Source organism: Rhipicephalus microplus, chromosome 9 (genome assembly GCF_043290135.1).
Source record: "Rhipicephalus microplus isolate Deutch F79 chromosome 9, USDA_Rmic, whole genome shotgun sequence".
NCBI lineage: Eukaryota > Metazoa > Arthropoda > Arachnida > Ixodida > Ixodidae > Rhipicephalus > Rhipicephalus microplus.
The window spans coordinates 15,649,470-15,661,591 of NC_134708.1; the positions used below are offsets into that span (position 1 = coordinate 15,649,470).

Here is a 12,122-nt window from a genome sequence, read left to right on the forward strand (position 1 = left end):
TGAATAAGTCACATAAATGATCGGTTCGCGTCACGCGCCTATACAGATAATGAAGGAGAATAATTGACGGCTTTACTCACGTATATATGGCCTAATAGTAAGTAGAAATAAATTTTGGTGGAAATTTAGGCCTTAATTAAACATCGACATTCTCATATGAACTAATAAAACTGATCTTCCAACTGTTTCAAGCTGCCACTTAGGCACGTGGAAAGACTATATCATCATTGGTCCTTTGACGTATGAACACGGCTGCTTCAGAGCAGCCGTGTTCATATCATTCCACTCGTTATCTACATATTGTTACCGAAGCACTGTGGTGAGAACTACAGTCATTACAATGTCGGCTGTGAAAACAGCATTCATCCTAATGCTTGTACTAACAGTCATGGTGGAGTAAGTACTGTTATCAACATTTTAGGCCGTGCTAGGCTGACACCTGTTTTTCTGCTGTGTACTTCGAAATCATTGTAATGCTACTCTAGTTTGCAGTTTCTTCTAGCTAGTTTCCTAGTTTTTTCATACCATATCTCTCTCTCTCTTCTCTCTCGGAGTCGGCATCAGCATCGTTGGTATCGACAAAAAAATCATTATCCGTTCCATCACCAAAAAATCTAGAAAAGTGCAAATGAATAATTAAAATATTCCTAATCAAACCCAGGCTTTCGGCATAACAGGCAGATGTTCTACTATTCATCCACGCTAGTAAATTAAACCACGTGGAAGCTATGTAGCGGAAAGAGTAATCTTAACGCTTGTATTATCGCGTAGTATAAGCGCAGAATCACGCCGAGTGTCATAACAACTGAATCACACAACGAGTGGGTCACCCATTACAATACCCATTGCGTCCGTTAAAAAACGCTCACACTATTTATTAATCATCAGCTGCAGCAGCGAACATCAACAAACTGAGCCGCATCGCACGTCTTGCCTTACTGATGAGTTGTGGGCCCTCCGCTAATTAGCAAGAGGAAGAGTTATGTCATGGTTAGCATTGAAATAAATTTGACGTAGGCTTTCTGGGATAGTTCGAAACGGCCAATGTCAGACGCACACTGATTCCTTTATTTACGGCACGGTTGAGGCATTCGCCAAGGACCGAAGGCATGTTTGCAAGTTGCGAAGTCGATGCTCTCGAGGCCTGATTTGGTAATCAAGTTTTGTTTTTATTTTAAATGCGAAGCATTTCTCAGCGACCTTCGGTGACTTTGAGCGTATCCATCCATCCATCCATCCATCCATCCATCCATCCATCCATCCATCCATCCATCCATCCATCCATCCGTCCGTCCGTCCGTCCGTCCGTCCGTCCGTCCGTCCGTCCGTCCGTCCGTCCGTCCGTCCGTCCGTCCGTCCGTCCGTCCGTCCGTCCGTCCATCCATCTATCTTGCCACCTACGACTTTTAGCTCTCCTGGCTGTTTCGATAACGGTATCAATACCAAACTTGGTATGGCATAACATTACTGCATAAAGAACATATATGACAAGCCACAACATGAAAATCATGACATGTCATGAATGTCATGATTTACATGTCATGGTACTGCAGATCTTGGGGTAGTTTCGTTCACATGGCATTTTGCAAAACTGGTATGGTACGACATGATTGCATGGCGAACCCAAGCGACAGACCCTAAAATGAAAGCACACATGTCAGTAACATGACATGTCATGCTCATCATGAGCTCGCAGCCGTTTCGCTAGCGTCCCATATACCAAACTTAGTAGTAACGTGCGTGAATAGATAACGAAGGTATGTGACTAGTGCAAACATGATAATCATGAGTTGCGTGTCATGTAACAACATGACTACATGCTACACTCATGATGCGCCGGCGGCTGTTTTGCTTGCTTCAGTTATACCGAATTTGGTATTACGGGACGTGAATAGATGACGAAGGTATAATACTGGTGCAAACATGATAAACATGAGATGCGTGTCATGTAACAACATGACAACATGCCACATACGTGGTGCGCTCACGGCCGTTAAGCTAGCTTCACATGTACCAAACTCGGTATTACGCGACGCGAACGGACGACATAGGTAAACTACACATACAAACATGATAATCACGACATGCGTGTCATGTAACAAACTACATGCCACACTCATGATGCGCTCGCGGCTGTTTTGCTGGCTTCCCATATGTCAAACTTAGTATTACGTGATGATAATAGATGACGCGAAATTGACATGGTGCATTTCGTGCCGGTGCGTTACTCAGACAACACTGCGTCTGCCTCTTTTCGCGACGGAGGGACGCTGGACGTGCTGGAACGCACATGCATCAAAGCAACGCAGTGCGGCGCGCGCCTACGAGTATATGGCATGACCGCAGCCTGGCGTGGCAACGCCGGCGAGAACGCGCACCATGTCACGTCGAAATGTATTGGCGCCTTGACTGTGGGAAGTAGTCATGTTCTCACAAGACACGCATGTCATGATTATCATGTTTGCACCAGTCACATACCTTGGTCATCCATTGGCGTCACGTAATACCAAATTTGACATGTGAAGCTAGCGAAACGGCCACGAGCGCTTCAGGAGTGGTGCATGTGGTCATGTTGTTACATGACACGCATGTTGTGATTATCATGTTTGGATGTGTCATTTAACAATGTCGTCTGGTCGCGTCGCGTAATACCGAGTGTGGTACATGTGAAGCTAGCAAAACGGCCGCGAGCGCATCATGAGCGTAAAATGTAGTCATGTTGTTACACCACATGCATCTCATGATTATCATGTTTGCACCAGTCACATACCTTCGTTATTCATTCACGTACCGTAATACTAAATTTGGCATAAGTCAAGCAAGCAAAACGGCCGCCAGCGCATCATGAGCGTGGCATGTAGTCATGTTGTTACATGACACGCATGTCACAGAGATAAAGAGAACACAAGGAGAAAGGCGGGAAGATTAACCAGGGCTAAGCTCCGGTGGGCTACCCTGCCCAGGGAAGTGGAGAGGGGGAAGGAAAGTTATAGAGGAGGAGAGAAAAGGTTACTGACTGGGCCGACGCCTAACAGTTTGACCATCACAAACGATTGATTGAAATGTGATTGATATGTGGATTTTAACGTTCCAAAACTACCATATGATTATGAGAGACGCCGTAGTGGAGGGCTCCGGAAATTTTGACCACCTGGGGTTCTTTACCGTGCACCCAAATCTGAGCACACGGGCCTACAACATTTCCACCTCCATCGGAAATGCAGCCGCCGCAGCCGGGATTCGAGCCCGCGACCTGCGGGTCAGCAGTCGAGTACCTCAGCCACTAGACCACCGCGGCGGGGACCATCACAAACGATGAAACAGGCCGGTGTCTTTGAGAAAATGCAACAGTGCTTTCGTTGCCTTTCGGAAACTGGATGGGTAGTGCCATTGTCCCAATACTTTCTCGACGGTGAAATTGCTTCTGTCCAGTTGATTTAAAACACTGCGCAGGTGAAGCCTCTCGTTTGTGTATGCCGGGCCGTAACATAAAATGTGTTTATTAGTCTCATCGACGGCGCAGTCGTTGCCCTCCGTGCTGTCGGCCATCCCCATCTTAAATGAGTAGGCATTGGTGAAGGCTACATCTAGACGCAGACGGCACAACACTGTACCTTCTTCCCTAGAAAGACCAGAGGGTAGCCGCAGTCGTAGAGATGGATCGAGAGAATATAGTCGATGAAGTGCGAACTGTGATGACTGCCACTTCTGGAGTGTCATGTCCTGCGCCGGCTTACTTAGGTATCTAGCCGAGTCGATCCTAGACGGACACAGGGTTTGTTTGTGCGTGTTCATTTCTGGCTGCTTCATCGGCAAGGTCGTTGCCGGAGATACCGCAACGACTTGGTATTCACTGGAACACAACATTGTCACCTTGTTCGTTCGCATAGCGCAGCATTGCTCTGATCTCCCTTACCAGTTGTTCGAACAACCCACGACGTAGTGCCGACGAAAGACATTGTAGAGCCACCTTAGAGTCACAGAATACTGCCCATCGATTAGCCGGTTGTTGCTTGATATAATCGATGGCACCTCACAGGGCCACAATTTCTGAACCAGTCGATGTGCTCACGTGACAAAGTTTGTAAGTGATGTTGATGTGTCGCAATGGAATGACGGTGGCGCCGGTGGAGCTAGTCTGGGGGGTAGATCCATCCGTGTATACATAGATTCTGTCAGCGCAGATAGTGTGGAAACAATCCCGAGTCACTTGCTTCAAGGCCAAGGCAGAAAGTACTTTTCTATTTCTTATTCCTGGGACGGTAAGTCGCACGTCGGGTTGTTTTAGGCTCCACAAGGCGAATGGTGAACACCCCAGTGGTATAAAACCAGATGGTTGCAATGCGCGGTGGGAACTGACGACCTTAGCGAACGACGCCTGCGGTTGTTCTAGCAGAAATGTCAAACGGCTTGATACCATCTGTGAAATGTGCAGGATATGTGCTCTCAGCATGTCGGTTGTGACGTAGGTCGTAACCGGGTGATCCCGAGCCAATATAACTGTTCCAGCGGTTGAGGTAGTTCGTGGTAGTACGAGAAAACACGTAGTGCCTGTGCTTGCACGCTCTGAAGTGCTCAAATGTTTATCTTGCAAGTTTTAGTAAGCAGAGGAGAACTGTAGCACAGTACACCAATAAGAAGTGCTTGGTAAAGCTGTATCATGGAACTCAATGATATGATTTTCATGTTAGGGTCTGTCACTTGTGTTCGCCATACAATTATGTTTTGCCATATCAATCTTACATGCCATGTGAACGAAACCACAAGACCTGCAGGACCATGTAATGTAAATCATGACATTTATGACATACATGCCATGATTATCATGCCATGACTATTCAAATATGTTCTTCATACTGACATGTTATGCCATACCACGTTTGGTATCGGTACCATTATCGAAACGGCCCGGAGAGGTAAAAGTCATATGCAGCTAGATTAGGTAGATAGATAGATAGATAGATAGATATATAGATATATAGATATATATATATATATATATATATATATATATATATATATATATATATATATATATAGATAGATAGATAGATAGATAGATAGATAGATAGATAGATAGATAGATAGATAGATAGATAGATATACTTAAAGTCACCTATGTTCGCTAAGAAATGCTTCGCATTAAAAAATTTTCAATTGCACACGTTTGTCGGGCAGTTCCCCACTTAGTATGACTGATTCACCCTAAAGCAAGAACGTGCGACTTAAAAATATTGCCGGTGAAGCTACCTCAACAGAAATACATATCTTCTCTACAAAATTACTGTGATCATGAACTTCTAAAACTGCAGTATTGCATTTGGTAATAATTAATGCAAGATAAGTATAAAGTCAGTCAATGGTGTGCACATAATTCTCGCTTCTCTGCAGTGTAATCTCGGCTGGAAGCGCACCAAGACCTCCACGGTGTCTGTATAGGGTAAGATGCAAGTGCTTCAAATTGTGCTCTACTTCGCTTACTATCAGTGCCTTTTCTTAATATATGAGCAATGTGGAAAGGCGGAAAATTTACCCTATTGCTAGTAATAAACTTACAAGACTATTTAAATTTATGCATGCACCTCACTCGGGAGACGGCCTATATGAGGGTGTAGCTACACGTAAACAGAGTAATACTGCGGTTTGCCGAGCTATCGTGATGCATATTTCTCCCACTAAGCGAGCATCGTGCAACTTCTTGAGAGCCCATTTCATTCAATCGCTTCACTAGAAAGATCTCCAAACGAGGCACTGTTTTTAAATTCCTTTATTTCAGACGTAGCTTTTTGTGGTCACTCATATACGGGTTAGTGCTGAGTTGCATGACTACAAATCAGTGTAGCTTCCACTCATTCGAATTTGTAAAGAAACTATAGAAAAATAATTAAAAACTGAAATTAGACTTTCGTAAACATCAAAACATAAAAAAATGTATTGTTTACCTTGCAGTATACTCTTCTATCCGTGTGAGTCATACAAATTCTTCAGTATGAACCATCCACCATGAGCGGGATTCTGTGCCACAGGTTACGATAAAAATATCGAGAGCCTTAGACATGAAAATCAAAATAAACTATTATAAAGGTCTAGCCTTAGTAAATTGTTTTGATGAGGTTACTGATATATTGAGATATGAATGGTGATATCGATACGAAACAACTAAAAAAACAACAAAGGACGCTGCTTGAATGTAACACTGATAAATTCCCACAAATGGTACCAAAGGATGTGCCAGCTTGCAACTGGACAGGTACCTCAACCTATGCGCTGAAAGATAGGTCAGACAGAGAGATGTTTGCTGCCCACGTGCTTCCTTATGTTTGGACCAGTGGCGAGTATAGGAGGCATGGGTACACGTTGCCCAACTTCTGGGGCACATGCGTACCCGCGGACCACTTCCTATTTTGTTGAAGTTTGAGATTTTTGCACGTCTCCCACAGAGACAGCCTAGTAATACACATTGTCGCTACAACATTACCAATACACGTTTCTTTTCTGTCATTTTTCAGCCTTGCAGAGGAATAAATGACCCATCCTGCCGACCACACTGTCGTTGTAAACGGTCACATAACCGCATTTTCATGTGCGTCTTACGCTAGCTTCTGAGATGTGTTAGCTACATACAATCTAGCATATGAGTATCCAGATCTTGCGGTTATGGACAAATGAAGCAATAAAAAAATACTGCCACTCTCCACAACGAGTACGCGTGAATTCTTCGAGCTTAACTGCGGGCAAGAGGTTCCAAGAAGGAGTTTAAGTCCGGCATTATACTTGTTTATGGTGGTTTATGAGTCTGAGGCACATCGTGAGGTGGAAAGGGGAGGGGAATGTGGGCACATCACTCTAGTTTAGTCTGCGGTAATTCTTTAACGCGTGCCCAATGCAAGAATAACGTTATACTTTGCAATTTACCGAAATGGCACTTGCAGCCACAACAGTGGGGATCTGGCTCCGCGATATCCTTCAGTTAATAAGGACCGCAACAGAACTGCTAACAAAGCGGTTATGAGTGTAAACTTATGAGTGAAAATGTAGCAAACCTGCGGTTCTTCATTTCAGGTACCCCGAACGGTATCCCAGCGCAGACTGCCCTGCCTGTGGACTATTAGCAATATTTAACCATGTCATGTGGGAATGTGAAGCCATCGACTCCACCTTCAGCGAGGACAGTTGCTACTCGAGGCTTCTCTTGAGTAGGCCCGAATTGAAAGATCAAATGCTGGCCGTCCAGAGTGCCCGTGAATGAGCCGCAAAGCTCAGCTTGGTCGTCCCAAAGCGGGATTATCAGGGTGGCACGGGGTCTCCCCTGCGTAATCTCTGGAGCAAAGTAAAGTATTAATCATCATCATAAACATTACGTAACTACTCGCTCCTCTCGTGTTAAAATGACTTGCTTAAAGCAGTTGTAAACGCATTCGATTATTGTATTAAATGTTCAGTTTTTGAAGGGCATACGTTTGTAAGCCCACATCTCATAATAATAATAATAATAATAATAATAATAATAATAATAATAATAATAATTGTGGTTTACCGTCCCCCAAATCAACACATGATTATGACCGACACCGTATTGGAGGGCCCCGAAAGTGACGACCATCTGGGATTCTTTAACGTGCACTTTAATCTAAGCACACAGGCCTCAAGCATTTTCGCCTACATCGAAAATGTGGTTGCCGCTACCAGGATTCGCACCCGCGACCTGCGGGTCAGCTGAGTGCCTTAGCCACAAGATCACCGTGGCGGGTCATAATTACATTGGCATATCTACAGCGTCCTATCTACAGCGTAAGGGCCCACACCTCCAGCGTACCGATGTGAATTGTAAGCTATATTTCTAGCAGTGTAAGCTAGACGGCAGCAACAACTTTCCTCTCCCATGGCGGGTGCCCAGAAGCCTAAATCAGTGTGCACACTCCAGACTGACATAATAAGCCGCGCCGTCGGAGAGCGCACCCGAGAACACGAGAGGGGCTGTTGCTTTACTGCCGTAGTGGATCGTATGGCCTGGGAATCTACAGCCTAAATTACGTGTGCCCAGCTTTTTAATGGGCGAAATAAATGATGGCCGCCATTGTCGACTTTCGAATTCGTAAGTGCACAGAGCGAAAAGAAAGGCAATTTATCGATTTCGTTCCTGGTATCGTATGTGTATTTGCACTTTTGACATTAAAGAAAGAAGTTACACTATACAATTTTAATGGTGTACTGAGGCTCACAGAAAAACTACATGAGTATCAGATAGCTAAGGGTGTTTTAAGTGGCGACTTTAGTATCACGCGCCACTGGATTCAAAGAAGTGATGACTCATTTACAGTTGTGTTGTAATCGATCGATTGAAATTCAGCGCATATATACTTATAACGGCCGAAATTCGTGACATTGAACAATACCGAGAATATAAGCTTTTATATACAGTAAGATGGTCGAGCCGTTTTTTAGAATAAAACACATACGCTAGAGAGCACAATTGTGTTATTTTTTTACCAAACAGCCACCTACGAACATAATAGAATTTATAAAGTTCTATACATTTTCAAAAAAAATTTATACTGATAATGAAATACTGAAAACAATAGTAATAGCTGGTGTTTCAAGTCTGAAATCCATGATATGATTATGAGAGACGACCGCAGTGAATGGGTCTGGAAGGGCCAAGCATATGTGTTGTTTAACGTGCATTTACATCGCACAGTTCACAGGCATCTCGCCCTTCGCTTGTACCGAAGCACTACCGCCACGACCAGGATAAAGCCTGCGGTCTTCGTGACAGCAATCAAGCATGCATAATCCCTGCTTAACCACGCTTTTTAGAATTTTAGAAGATTCACGCTGTTTAGAATTCCACAGGATACTATTCTTTAGCATACGTCCACCCCGTTATCCACGCAGAGGACAGTATAACAACTTGGTAACTAATGCACGTATTTTTCGTATTTATTAACACACAAGCTCTGTTTCCGGCACATCAATAATGATATCTGTTTTCTGAAACTTTTCTGGAAATTCCTTCTCATCAGTACTTCTCTAAGCCACTGCCTCAGCTGCCGCACTTGAAAGCGACCCGGCAATACTGTTTGAGCATAGTCAGAAAAGCCTGCAGATCCGTGTAGTCTAGCGAAAACGCATGAGTCGAACTTTATATCCGTGCAACGGCCTGCAATTAACAGTTAAGTTTCTGTAGATCTCCTAGAACTTGTTCTTCTCTCCGCAAATGATGCTATAAAATGCACATGAGCACGTCGCAAAATTTGATGGATGGATGAAAAACTTTATTATACATATTGCTGACTGGGTGGAGTCCCTAGTCCGCGATTCCATTGGCTTGCGCCCCGGTCCTTGCGCAGGCAGGCCACCAGGGCTTCTTGGACCCCCTGGTCCGGGCTGGACAGTGCCGCCTCCCATCAATCTCTACTGAAATCCCTAAAGACATCTGTTTTTGATGTGTTGCACTGGCACTCCCATGCCATGTGATAAACTGTAGCTATATTAGTGTTGCATAGCCTGCATGTTGGTGAAGGGTACTTATCAGGGTCGATTTTGGAGAGTACGTGTGGGTTCAAATACGATAACGTTTCTAAGCGGCGCCAGGCTACCTGTGCGGCTTTACTGAGTTTAGGATGTGGCGGAGGATATTTCTTCCGCGCAAGCCTTTGGTTTTGTAATATTTCAGTGTATGTGGTCAGGTGGGCCGTCTGATCTGGAAGGGCTGGAGTCCCTACACAGAAGTTAGAGTACCGGGGTAAGAGAGCTCGGGCGGAAGCATAGCTAGCTTGTTGTTTCTAACACCATGCACAGTGGCCAGGTATCCATATGACTTGTTTCCAGTCTCCCTCAGTGCGGCCTTCTGCTGCTTGCAAAAGTATTCTGCGTGCTAGAGGACTTGATTGATATGTGGGGTTTAACGTCCCAAAACCACTATATGATTATGAGAGACGCCGTAGTGGAGGGCTCCGGAAATTTAGACCACCTGGGGTTCTTTAACGTGCACCCAAATCTGAGCACACGGGCCTACAACATTTCCGCCTCCATCGGAAATGCAGCCGCCGCAGCCGGGATTCGAACCCGCGCCCTGCGGGTCAGCAGCCGAGTACCTTAGCCACTAGACCACCGCGGCGGGGCGTGCTAGAGGACTGATTTTGCCTTTAAGGTAGTTGCGATAGGCTGTCATTCAGTCCGTAAGGACGAAGGTTGACGCAGGGTTTCTGAGCGCGAGGGTGATAGCGACCTCCTCCGGGCTTGTAACATCATCCTGTATGGTAGATACGCAGTCGACACATTGCCCCTGGTTTACTACTGCCACCGTGCACTGTCCTGTGTGTGACCGGGCGGCGTCCACGAAAAAGGCGCTCTCGTCATCTGAGTATTTATCATGGGCTTTGGCTCTTGCTTTGCGCCTATCTGCATGGAATGTTGAGTTCATATTCCGAGGAAGAGGCTTGATGATGATGCCTGTCCGCCATGCCTCCGGCAGCCTATGTTTGTTCTTAACATGCGTTGGTGGTGGGATGTTTAGTTTAGAAAGCACCGCCATGCCAGTTCTGGAGATGGCCAGCCTGATTATTTGATTGTCGAGATGGGCTTTGAATAGTTCTGCTGCGGTGTTGTGAAATCCCAGTTGTTGGAGTAGTCCTGTAGTCGTCCATTTAGGGAGGTTCAGTGCCTTTTTTAGGGTATCGCGCAATATGGCGTCGATCTTTTGTTCATATGTCTTGGATATTTGTAGGTAGGGATAACTGTATGTTATCATAAAATTTGAGCATCACAAGCTGCACAGTTACCACGGGTGCCGCGGGATGCCGCCACGAGCCAGCGTGTGCACATGCGATGGCAGTGATAGTAAGCAGCCAATTCGAAGGCAAGGAAGTGCCGAAGGTCACGCCATGCACTGGCGAACGGCCGTAGCTTTTTGTCTGTTTTTCATATCCCGTCCACGTAACTTTGTGCAGGCTTGCAGCTACAAAAGGGTTTAAGAAGGCGTTTAATGAACGCGAAAATTTGTTAAACGCCATCCATACTTGATCGAGTTCAAAAATATTTACGGTGGTAGATTAGTCAGGTGAAAAAAAATATATGTATCCAACCATTGACTCTAATTTCGAAAAAGCGTTGCAGGGTCGTCAAGGAGAATTGCCCGAATGAAGACGACCATTAACGAAAGTACATAGTCGTATATGTTATAGAGAAATGTCATAATGTTGCATATGATTGGCCAGATAAAATCATTGCTGGAGTATATTGTATTACTGCTCCTTCATTGCAGAGGTTCTGTTTAAGGAGACCTTTAGCAGCGCTAGTTATTTCTCCAGCTGGAAAACGCTAATGAGGCAATGGTCTAATAAATTAAGAATAACTCATTGTTTCTTATATGATTATTCGTGTCTTCTGATCTGTAAATTAGTGAGTGTATCGAGAATTTGTTTCAATCACCAGTAGTTATATATAAAAAAAAAGGTTGAAAGCTACTGCAACATGTCGTTGCGAACTGGACCCTGCCCGCTCGCACAATGCACGGAAGAAACAACGCCGGGCCTGTGCGGCAGGCGCAGCACAGTCACAGCGAAAGCTAGAAGAGCAGCCTCTCAGAGCCTTTTCAAAACACTCATTGGGTAACAACTGGAAGCGCACTTGCTTGGTACCCATTAGGGCATTATTGTCACGGGGTCGTGACGTGGCCGAAGACAGGAAACTTCGTGTTGGGATTTAACTGTTTATTTGGGCGAACCTGTGCCCGGTAAAGGGAAAGTCCAATTACAGCAGCAGTCTTGCACAGATAGCAGTCTCGGACTGATAGCGGCGAACGCAGCGTAGGGCTTCGATCAACAACTGACAAGCGGCGAAGCGCGTCGGCATTTATACCCTTGCCGTCGAATGTTCTAGCGTTATCGCTGGCGGTGGCGTAGGTTCCAGAACAATCTGTACCGTTCGTGCAGTGGGCGTGATCTTATCGAAATGATCTACTACAGTCGGGAACCTTCTCGAAACCTGCAGGCGCGGTTTGCGCCGAGAATCGTGTGGTGCTTCGGAACGATAACAAAAAACTTGGGAAATGGAACGTGGCGTTATTAACGAACTTTTAGGTAGTAGGCCGGCATTCACTAAGCTATTTTTCGTCAGTA

At 45.1% G+C, this 12,122-nt stretch overlaps 1 long non-coding RNA gene across 1 annotated transcript; it reads left to right on the forward strand.

The window, feature by feature from the left end:
• The first annotated feature begins 297 nt into the window (after nucleotides 1-297).
• On the forward strand, nucleotides 298-6,631 carry LOC142771264 (uncharacterized). The gene is made up of 3 exons (XR_012885850.1): nucleotides 298-396; nucleotides 5,392-5,440; nucleotides 6,510-6,631. It is a non-coding gene; the product is annotated as an uncharacterized LOC142771264 (long non-coding RNA).
• The last annotated feature ends 5,491 nt before the right edge of the window (nucleotides 6,632-12,122 follow it).